The sequence below is a fragment of the Bos taurus genome, chromosome 9 (genome assembly GCF_002263795.3).
Source record: "Bos taurus isolate L1 Dominette 01449 registration number 42190680 breed Hereford chromosome 9, ARS-UCD2.0, whole genome shotgun sequence".
NCBI lineage: Eukaryota > Metazoa > Chordata > Mammalia > Artiodactyla > Bovidae > Bos > Bos taurus.
In genome coordinates, this window is record NC_037336.1 from 77,956,292 (window position 1) to 77,968,443 (window position 12,152).

Genomic DNA, 12,152 nt, shown 5'->3' on the forward strand with positions numbered 1-12,152 from the left:
CAAAAGAAATGTTACATGGGCAAAATAGCTTATTAGTTGGTTGGCATCAAAATTTTTATTAATTTGATTAATCTGAAAATTTTTAATTTATATTAATCCAATAATTTTATATTATTTCAACTGATTGATGTCCATTAATTTTTCTTTAACAATTTTGCTAAAATGCAAATTTCAAAATAGTTATCTAACCTATTAACAGCATCTGGTCCCATCACTTCATGGCAAATGGGGAAACAATGGAAACAGTGACAACTTTATTTTGGGGGGACTCCAAAATCAGTGCAAATGGTGACTACAGCTATGAAATTAAAAGATGCTTGCTCCTTGGAAGAAAAGATATGACCAACCTAGACAGCATATTGAAAAGAAGAGATATTACTTTGCCAACAAAGGTCTCTCTAGTCAAGGCTATGGTTTTTCCAGTAGTCATGTATGGATGTGAGAGTTGGACTATAAAGAAAGTTGAGTGCCAAAGAATGATGCTTTTGAACTGTGGTGTTGGAGAAGACTCTTGAAAGTCCCTTGGACTGTAAGGAGATCCAATCAGCCAATCCTAAAGGAAATCAGTCCTGAATATTCGTTGAAAGGACTGATGTTGAAGCTGAAACTCCAATATTGGCCACCTGATGTGAAGAACTGACTCATTTGAAAAGACCCTGATGCTGGGAAAGATTGAAGGCAGGACAAGAAGAGGATGACAGAGGATAAGATGGTTGGATGGCATCACTGACTGGATGACCATGAATATGAGCAAGCTCCGGGAGTTGATAAAAGATAGGGAAGCCTGGCATGTTGCAGTCCATAGGGTCGCCAAGAGTTGGACACGACTGAGTGACTGAACTGAACTGAAACTATCAATAAAGTTTAGTTTACTAAAAGGTGAAAAACAAAACAAACTCTGGAACACTGGATATGATAAACATGGTTTTGAGACCCCACCCTGTGACTTATTAGCTGACATACACATAATTTCCACATTTCTTTATCCATTTCTACATTTCTTTAGCCTCAGAAGGGCTATTATAAAACCAAATTAAGATATACATTCTTTGTTCTATGTGAAGATATATGTTGCACTGGCATCTGACTGCTGATGGTTTAAAAATATCCACAGAGTGTAGCCTTGGTTGGCATTGAATTTGGCACTTTCACAATGGCCGCTTTGGTCAGGGATATTGATGTCTTTTTCAATCAGTTTCAGGGTAGTGTTTGCAACACATGGAGGGAATCATAGCATTATACTGTGGATTGCTAATGGAAACTCATGTTAGAAAACTCGCAACTTGGTGGGCTTTTCTGAGGTACGTTTCGGTAATGCCTGGAAATAACACAAGGGACTCAGTGGGAAGCAGGGTTGTTCCTACTGGATCAAGAGAGGAAGGACCATATTTAACCACTTGCTTCTTTAGGAGACAGAGTTTTCTGGTACTAAAACTTTACTCACTAATCCATTACAGTGAGAAGATATTGTTGAGGTCTACAATGTCCCAGAAAAGCAATCGTTACTGTCATATATACTCCTTCATTCTGAAGGCAGAGTCTCTGTCCATTAAATTGGAGAAGAGAAAGCAAAAATTGATCCACTGGAGAAAAAGAATGGAGAAATGGTCTGGGAAGATACTAAGGCACTGCTGATGGTTGTCTTTGTTCAGTTAAGGTACAGATAGGGGTAAGAATCTCTTGATGTTTTTAAGAGCCTTGGTTGATGAGGGACAGGGAAGAAAAACGAGAGAAGAGTTGTCAGCTATAAAAGAGGGATGAAGCAATGGGGAACTGGAATTTTAAAATGAGTGATGGTGTTCTTGATAGACACCCTTTCTCTTGCTCTTTACAACGTGATCATTAGTAAAATGTCCCTTCCCTGCTTTATATTTTCATATTCAGTAAAATATTCCTTTCTTGTTACCACAGTGTTACATGTGGTAACACTGACTTAGAGTGAACTTGAAAGCTTTTCTCCTCATGAAATAAAATTAAGTATAGGAAAAAAGAAACATTTGGTCTTGATAGATAATGTCTTTTGACTCATACTACAGAAAATATGATCACATCTTGAAAGTTAGATACAATGAAAATTGAAAGTGTGATTCCAAAGCTTGATTTCAAAGCATCCATCAGTGAGAGAAAGAGAGTAAATTAGAAAATGGAGACTTTTTTGATCTGCCTTTGGAGGTAATATTAGAGCTACTTAAAAGAATCAAAAAGTTTAGGAGTGTTGAGCCATAGCTATGAGAAAGAATTCAAGAGAAATGAAATGCTCTTTGTGTTTTAAGACATACATGTAGAAATGTCATTTTAAGCTATTCCTGTTGAGGTACATCAAATTAGATTTTGTTTCTGTTTTGACAACCATAGTGAGTTTAGTTTTGTTTGGCCAAATTATGTTAAAGCATAGGAATAGAATTTTAAGAGTCACTATGAACAATATCATATTTTGGATCATGAATTATCTACCCTGGTGATTAGAGCATTTCAGGAATCTTGATTTGATGGTCTTTGAAAGAAAAGATTAAGTGAAGTTCTTTCATTTCTTTTTCTTTAGCATTCCTCTTTCCATTGTTGCCATGTTCCTTTGCATTTAATCATTTTCCAAGAGCTTACATTTTTGCTCAATTGAAGATTATTCTGTAACTAAGCAATGTACACAAATAATTAATGTTGGGAATTATTTTTCTCTAGAAGGAACAGCAGAAATTAAGCACTTAAACTTTAAAAAATTTTTTTGTTTCTTTTATATAGAGTGATTATGCATCCCATCAATGTGGAAACATGGATTAGCTGTTTAATGCTTTGTATGCCTCAGTCACTTTTACAATCATGTGTTACTAAATTTAAAGATAAATTCTATTTTCCCAAGCTGCTTAGTGGGATTTCATGACATATTGCTTGCTCAAATTTTCTTTCCATGATTTACCACTAAGTTATCAACTATATGATCAATGTAATTTAGACATCAAGAAACTTTATTTCTGGGTTCTGCTTCACTCACAGATAAAGTATTTGAACTGTGAGAGAAGCTTGACAATGAATATATTGTCTTTAAGGCTTTAAAGATTCAAAGACTACATACCTTATGATTCAGTTTATACAAAATTAATATTTAAGGACAGAAAACAGATCTGTGGTTCCCTAAACATAGGTGAAGCAGTGAGAGACAGGAATTATGAACAGGAACAAGAAAACTTTAAGGGGTGATGAATATGTTCATTATCCAGACTGTGGCTATGGTTTCAAGAATGTGTGCATATCTCAAGACTTACATTTGCATATTCCTTATGGGTCAACTACCCTTCAATAAAGCTGTTAAATATAAAATAAATCTATGCACTTATAATAAAAATTAATTTATATATTTCAGCTAATTTTGGTTTGGTTTTATGCCCTAACTTAAAAAAATGGGCTTCCCTGATAGCTCAGTTGGTAAAGAATCCATCTACAATGCAGGAGACTCCAGTTTGATTCCTGGGTTGGGAAGATCCCCTGGAGAAGGGAAAGGCTACCCACTCCGGTATTCTGGCCTGGAGAATACCATGAACTACAGTTCATGGAGTAGTAAAGAGTACGACATGGCTGAGCGACTTTCACTTTCACTTTACCAAGAATGCTATTAAAACTCAAACAAAATAAAACATAGTCCCCTATCTCAAGGACCTCAAAAAAAATGGAGCACTTCCATTTTGGAAATCATAGCAAGAAAGATTTTTTGAAAATGATCTATGCTATAATTCAAATAGACTCTGAAAAATATTTTAATTCATTGCTGAGCTAGGAACAATTCACTGGTAGTCAGTGGAGACCAAAATAGACATACAAATACATAAATGAAGAGACAGCTGGAAGTAGAGCTATAAATGACTTTGAAAGCATGAAGAACTAGAGATCATGCTTTATCGTCCATACAAAGTTGGGAATTCGAGCCTGAGAATCCTCAAATAGGCATGGACCATCAGTGGGACTGTATAGTGAAAGGATGGGCTAGGAAAAAAATTGCCAGGCAAAAATTAGATTCCCCCATGAAATCTGTCATTTTCAGGGTTGATACTGGGGGAAATATTATTAATAAGACTCTTTACAAACAATCTGTAGTCATTAGCCTCCTCTCCTATAAGTCTGGTGTTCTAATTTATACTAACCAATGAGTCAGGAAAACCTCAGGTTGAGATCTGAAATTAGCATGTTTTAGATTGGGGGCACCATAGCCATTAAGCAGAAGCCATCACAAATCCTCTCTGGTAGAAGGTCTATTCTAGTTGGGCTCTCTGGATTTCTACAAATTGTGTACAAACAATATGTGTTCCCAATTCAAAAAAATATTACTAAACATAGAAGGAAACATGCCATCATGATTGAGCATCAGCAGAACAATACTCAAGTTCTCATATTGAAATTATTGGATAAACAATAAAGACTTATTTTTCAATGTATAAAAAATAATAGAATAAAAAATAACCAGAACATTAACAACTACCTAAAATAAACAGATAGATTAAAAAAAAAAGGATGCATATATTGTGTGTGTAAAACTTACAATTCTTAAATGAAAAAAAAAAATGGATAGGGTAAACATAAGACTAGACACCTCTGGAGAAAGCAGTAGTAAACTGAAAGATAAAACTGAATACATATCTTAGAAATGAAGACAGACGAGGAGATGGAAAATATGAAAAGGAGGTTAAAAGACTGAAAGATTACCTTGACCAAATTTGTCATCTATCTCATTGGAATTCCAGAAAAAAATGAAAGAACAGAGAAAATCCGGAAGAACAAATATTCAAAATAACAACTACTGGAACTATTATACAATAAAAAGATATATACAAATATGTAAAGCATAATGTTTACCAAGAAGTACAAAGTAAAAGAAATTCACATGTAAATACATAGAGATCAAATAGAAGCAAATTCAGTTTACTTAAAGAGAAAGAGAAAAGATATTCTCATATAAAAAGGAGACAATTTGAATGACAGTTGACTTTTAACAGTCATGAGCCAAGGTTGTAATCTTCAAGTTCTGGTGTTCCCAGAAAAAAAAAAAAATGAAGTGCCAGACAACCTTGCAACACCCATAATCTATTTTACAGAAGCGAAGACAAATGCAATGTTTTTTTTTTTTTTTAGTAAATTGTTCGTTTTATTTATTTATTTTTATCTTTGGCCACACAGCATGTGGGATCTTAGGCTTCTGACCAGGAGGCAACCTGCTCCCACTGCAATGGTAGCATGGTGTCTGAACCACTGGACTGCCAGGGAAGCCCATAAAATGCAATCATTTTAAGATAAGCATATTCTAAGAGAGAAGTAGGAAGTGACACAGTCAGTGTCCAAGAGTTTGTTCTCTATGGAAATTGAGTATACTTCAATCGGTAATGATTTCTCTGTTATGTAAATTTTGGAACCAGACTGCCTGGAGTTGGAGAACTGAATTTGCTTCTATTTGATCTTGAACAAGTTGTTTAAACTTTCAGGGCCTTCAATTATTCATCTGTAAAATTGGAATAATAAAAGGTTATGACATAGGATTTTTATAAGGATTGAATTAAATATGTAAGGAGCTTAGAATAATGCTTGGCACACAGGGAGAACTGAAAATTTATCTATTGTTTTTGTTAATATTGTATATTTCCAAAGAAAATTTACAAAGGAAATGCTCTCCAATTACTTTGATGTGGCTTCTTTAAGAGCAGAGACAGGAACAAAAATGTGCAAGAAAGGAAAATTATAGGCCAATGGGAACACTAAATATTCAGAAACCTCAAATAATAAAAATATTAAAATTTTGGCAAATTAAATCTCCCAATGTATAAAAATAATTTACTTCCTGACCAACTGGAAATTGTTCAGCTGGTTCATGAGGATGGTTTAGCATCTTTTAAGGTAGTCCAAAACCTTTGACTGTGTGGATCACAAAAAACTGTGGAAAATTCTGAAAGAAATGGGAATACCAGATCACCTCACCTGCCTCTTGAGAAACCTATATGCAAGTCAGCAAGCAACAGTTAGAACGGTTATGAAACAACAGATTGGTTCCAAATAGGAAAAGGAGTACGTCAAGGCTGTATATTGTCACCCTGATTATTTAACTTCTATGCAGAGTACATCATGAGAAACGCTGGGCTGGAAGAAGCACAAGCTGGAATCAAGATTGCCGGGAGAAATATCAATAACCTCAGATATACAGATGACACCATCCTTACGGCAGAAAGTGAAGAGGAACTAAAAAGCCTCTTGATGAAAGAGGAGAGTGAAAAAGTTGGCTTAAAACTCAACATTCAGAAAACTAAGATCATGGCATCTGGTCCCATCACTTCATGGCAAATAGATGGGGAAACAGTGGAAACAGTGTCAGACTTTATTTTGGGGGGCTCTAAAATCACTGCAGATGGTGACTGCAGCCATGAAATTAAAAGACACTTACTCCTTGGAAGGAAAGTCATGACCAACCTAGACAGCATATTCAAAAGCAGCGACATTACTTTGCCAACAAAGGTCCGTCTAGTCAAGGCTATGGTTTTTCCAGTGGTCATGTATGGATGTGAGAGTTGGACTGTGAAGAAAGCTGAGAGTCGAAGAATTGATGCTTTTGAACTGTGGTGTTGGAGTAGACTCTTGAGAGTCCCTTGGACTGCAAGGAGATCCAACCAGTCAATTCTAAAGGAGATCAGTTTGGGTGTTCTTTGGAAGGAATGACGCTAAAGCTGAAACTCCAGTACTTTGACCACCTCATGCAAAAAGTTGACTCATTGGAAAAGACTCTGATGCTGGGAGGGATTGGGAGCAGGAGGAGAAGGGGATGACAGAGGATGAGATGGCTGGATGGCATCACTGACTCCATGGACGTGAGTTTGAGTGAACTCTGGGAGTTGGTGATGAACAGGGAGGCCTGGCGTGCTGCGATTCATGGGGTGGCAAAAAGTCGGACACGACTGAGCAACTCAACTGAACTGAACTGACTGAAGGTAGTCCATTTACTCATGTAGATTAAAAAAGGAAGAGTCATAGATAGTTGTCTCACTTAAAAATATTTATTCGACAAAGTAAAACACTCATTCTTGCAAAAAGATATTTGGAAAAACAGAAAAAGACAGAAATTTCCTTAACCAAATGAAGGCTTTAAATAAAGAATATGCATGTGGCAATTTATCACCGATAGCAGTGAATCCTTGAAAGCAGTCTGTTTAATGTCAAGACCAAGAACACAGGATCTAGAATCATTGACTCCAACCTATCACTGCAAAAAAAAACAAACAAACAAAAAAAAAAAACAACAACAAAGAAATGAAAAAGAGTTATAATCAATACTGCTACAATGAGTAATGGTAAGGATCATGCTATGAATGATGTCTCTGGAAAGACAGGCCTGACTTTAAGATGGGAAAGAATGAGGCAAAACTGCTATCATTCACAGAAAAAAAGAATGCCTTTGTAACAATCCAAACTACCCATACAAACTGTTAGAACTAATGATAGACTTTAGCCAAATTGATACGTAAAAATGAATAGCATCAGAATTAGCAAAGATAATTAGAAAATCTTAAATAATAGCAATAATAAGATATCCCATTATTCAAATAACATGTTTCTTTATTTTTACCCCAAAATGCAAAATCATCTGGAAGGAGAAAACTTAATTGAAATACATTTATTAAATGAAAATGAAAGCTATGCTTTTAGCCAGGAAGTATCAAGATTATGACAATGGCAGTTCTTAAGTTAATGTATATATTTAATGCAGTTATTTGGGCTTCTCTTGTGGCTCAGAGGTTAAAGCATCTGCCTGCAATGCGGGAGACTTGGGTTCAATCCCTGGGTTGGGAAGATACCCTGGAGAAGGAAATGGCAACCCACTCCAGTATTCTTGCTTGGAGAATCCCATGGTTGGAGGAGCCTGGTGGGCTACAGTCCATGGGGTTGCAAAGAGTCAGACATGACTGAGTGACTTCACTCAATGCAGTTATTTAAAAAATTTCCAACAGAGTTATTTTTTAAAATAGATAGTGATAACTTAGTCCTGAATTTCATTGGAAAAAGAACAGTGAAGATGTTTTTGAAGAAGGAGAGGATATTTACACTTTTTTGTTTAGTTGCTGTTATGTCTGATCCTTTTGAAACCCCATTCACTATAACCTGTCAAGCTCCTCTATCCATGGGATTTCCCAGGCAAGAATTCTGGAGTGGGTTGCCATTTCCTCCTCCATAGTATCTTCCTAACCCAGGGATTGAACCCATGTCTCCTGTGTCTCCTGCATCACAGTCAGATTCTTTACCACTGAGCCACACAGGAAGCCACCATTTATAAGTATATATTGAAACATATATATGCAAATACATTTATGTACTGCAGCATACACACCCATATCACATACCTATATGTATCTCTGTATGTATGTATGTATGTGTATGTACACAGTGGCATTATCTTATGATGTGCATACAGGTCTGTGTATGCTGTAGGATAGGTCTATACACATGTGTATGTATTTCTGCAAATATATGTGTGCGTGTTTTTTTCTGCTAATACTACTATATCTTTATTACCAGTTTTACTGTTAGTTCAGATATCCTCTCTTTATTCTTCAAAATTATGTATGTCAGTATATATATATGTGTGTGTGTGTGTGTATGTATGTGTATGTATATATATACATATATAAAGAGAGAGAGGAAGAGAGGGACAGTGATATAGAGACAGAGAGATAAAGAGAGAGAGAAACGGAAAATCCAAAGAAACAGAATATTGGCATGAATTCTTTTCTATCTATGGTTTAGTATTTTATTATGTATATACATTTCTCTAAATACAGTTATTTGCATTTTTATTTTTCTCTAAATAGTATCATACTAATCCTATCACCTAATTAGAGATATTGAGGCTCTGGAATTGAGACAGTTTGGTGATCTAATGACGTGGCAAGATAAGGGAGAATGAAGAGCCCGGAAAGGTTACCTAGTTCTTTGCTAGGATTCGTGGTGAATACAGCTCTCTTCATTAGCATTTGGGATGCAACGTAAGGATAGGTTTGGAATAATAAATATTGAGCCCAGTTCTCAGATCCTTCAAATTTGTGATTTCAGTGGAACATTCAAGAGGCTATCTCGTGCTTTGCAGAGGAATCCAAGGAAATAACGTGGCTTCAGAGTAGGGCAAGCAAATAGGAGCGAGAATTTGGAAATGTCACTTTCCAGGAGAGAATAGTCTGATGATGATTTCAAGGTGTTTATATAACTTACATGGTGATTTTCTTTTTAAATAGAAATACTTACCAACTTACGGTAGAAATACTTAGCAATACTTAACTCAAACTAGTTTTCATTGAGGACGTACTTTCTATCACAGCCCTTACTCAGCTGCAGTGGAGGTAAAGGCACAGATTGTGAACCTTCAATTCTATTTTTAAGATGTGTCAGATTCTCTGTAGCATTAGTAATGCTCAGTCTCACCTCTGAAAAATTCTGAATTTCACTTGCCCTGCCTTTTACACACTTTCACGATCTGGCCTTTCCCTTCCTCACCTCTGGCCTCAGGATATATGTCATCTCTATAAGCAAGACTTCATTGATTCATTACCTCCACCCTACTAAGAATAGGGAAATTCATCAATAAGAAAGACTGTATCTTTATTGCTGGCATAAACCCAGCTCCCAATATGGTGCCTGATAATGAGTATTTAATCAGCATTTGTTAAATACTAAATGTTGTTTCTTTAAGACATAGGTCATGCACACCAAGGGCTTATAGTCAAATCTAAGAGTTGCATGATTTGCTTGGAATCATTCTTTATAGCCTTATGCTTGTGTCTTTTCCCAGTTAAATATAAATAAGTCAAGGTTGAGGACTATATTTTTTATGTTTTGGGGATTGCTCATCTTGTCTGAAATAGTATTCAGATCATTTGTATAGCATTCAGCTAAGCAATAATTTAAGTCATAAATGAGATTATCACATTTGCACTGTATTTCCAAATTAAATATTCTATTGCAAACCTAATGATTTGTGTATTTAACTCAGGACTGATTTCTCCATGAGGACCTATTAGCACCTCAAAATTGGCTTTGTAAATCTGGTAAAACCTGATGTTTATCAGCTATTATTAATTTGTTAGATCCTTTATATAAAGTTTAAATAGAAGAGCAGAATGCTTCAACTTAGTGGCATTATCTGGTTATGATTTTAGCAAGAGGGCAAAAGTTGGAATATGATTTCTCAAATTCTTTGGTGAAAGAGAGATTTTAAATTTATTATTTCCTAGTTTTGGAATTTTATTTTCATTTTACTTAAATAGAAAAAACTTGCTTTATAAGAAATAGGAAATGCATGTGGAGCTTGAGTGTTAAAAACTCTAAAAAATTTAAGTTTTGTGTTTTGCTCTTTGAGCTAAGGATGGGTTGGCCTGTTGATTTAATATCTTTTTCTAAAGCACGCCTCTGTGTTTGAGATAGAGATGGAAAGAAATGAGAGTGAGAGAGAAAGAAACAGAACATTTGACTAATGACCTTTTAAAGGGATCAAAACAACAATCTATTTATATCCACTGGGAAATGTTCATTCCTTTGAAGGCATCTCACAGTCTCTTTATCCTATGTGGCCTTTTTAGGTGTTCCGTTTTAACCCTGATCTAAATAAAGAAAGTAAATGTTGCACAGGATCAAATTTACAGGCTAGCTACATGAGAAATCTATTCGGTTAGGAGCTCAGTAGACAGTTGTATTGCTGTGGACTGACTTATTTTTCCCCGGTATCAACCTTGGCTATACCCACTAAGCACAGTCTCTCATCTGTCCACTTCACTCACCTATCATCACCTGGAGAGCCCCGTATGGCTCTGTCTTTGTGTAGCACATCTCTGTGTAGAACCATGACTTAGATGCTAAAAATTTCATCGCTGTGACTCCATCAGTGTCCTGGAGATACCTGTGTGTCCACCACTTTCCTCACTAATAGAATTCCTGTAATTATAGAACCTAAAACTCATGCAAAAATGTAATCAATATTAGTAAACAGTGCTTCTACTTTCATTTCATTACCATCTTAGACTTTTAAAGTTTATATTAGCAATGCTATGCTATGCTATGCTAAGTCACTTCAGTCGTGTCCGACTCTGTGTGACCCCATAGATGGCAGCCTACCAGGTTCCCCTGTCCCTGGGATTCTCCAGGCAAGAACACTGGAGTGGGTTGCCATTTCCTTCTCCAATGCATGAAAGTGAAAAGTGAAAGTGAAGTCTCTCAGTCATGTCCGACTCTTAGCGACCCCATGGACTGCAGCCTACCAGGCTCCTCCGTCCATGGGATTTTCCAGGCAAGAGAACTGGAGTGGGGTGCCATTGCCTTCTCCGTTATATTAGCAAAGTTCAGGTCAAATAAAATCAAGCAGTGGTCCTTTTCTAAATTCACCCACCAGGACTGTCTTTGTTTTTTCCATTGTCAGAAGGACAAAATATTTTTGGTTTTCAAATAGAGTCCTTGAAAAGAAAAGCTTACAGCCTGTCAAGGCTTCTATTTTTGAGGACACAGATATGTGTTGTAGCTGAGGAAAATATCATTCTTTGCGTAGGTGAGGAAATATCAGATAGATTTTTTTCAGTCCTGGTATTTTCAAATACTTGCTCATACTGATCTTAAAGAACACTTTCAGTTTTAATAGTCCTTAAAGAACCAGGGAATCATGAAAGCAGTTATGAGTATGGAGGCTTTATCTTTGAAAATCAGGACACGTTAAAAAAATAGAAAGACCCTTTTTAAAATTATGCCAGTGCAAAAAGCATAAACCAGGTCCACGACCATGCCTGGAAAACTGGAACCTTTGGTCACCTTAATTATGAGGGGAGGGCAATTAAAACTGAATGCTAATGGAATCTATTAGAACTGAAGGACTCAGGTTTAGTTTGGCAAACAGTGATATTTATTTGACAAATCTGATGAATAAATATGAAGCCAACCTCCTATATTAATGTGGAAGGTGAATAATTTGATTGGAGTTATTAAGACCATTAAAACTGATTGCTTTAAGATTTGTTGTTATTCTCTTAGATTAAAAGATAAATCAATGTCAGCTTTTTACTGGGACTCTCCCAACTAAATCAATCAATGACTAACTTAGTGTGTGCTTTCCATTTCCAGTCATTTTGGTTTCATTTTCACAGGCTGATTTTTGC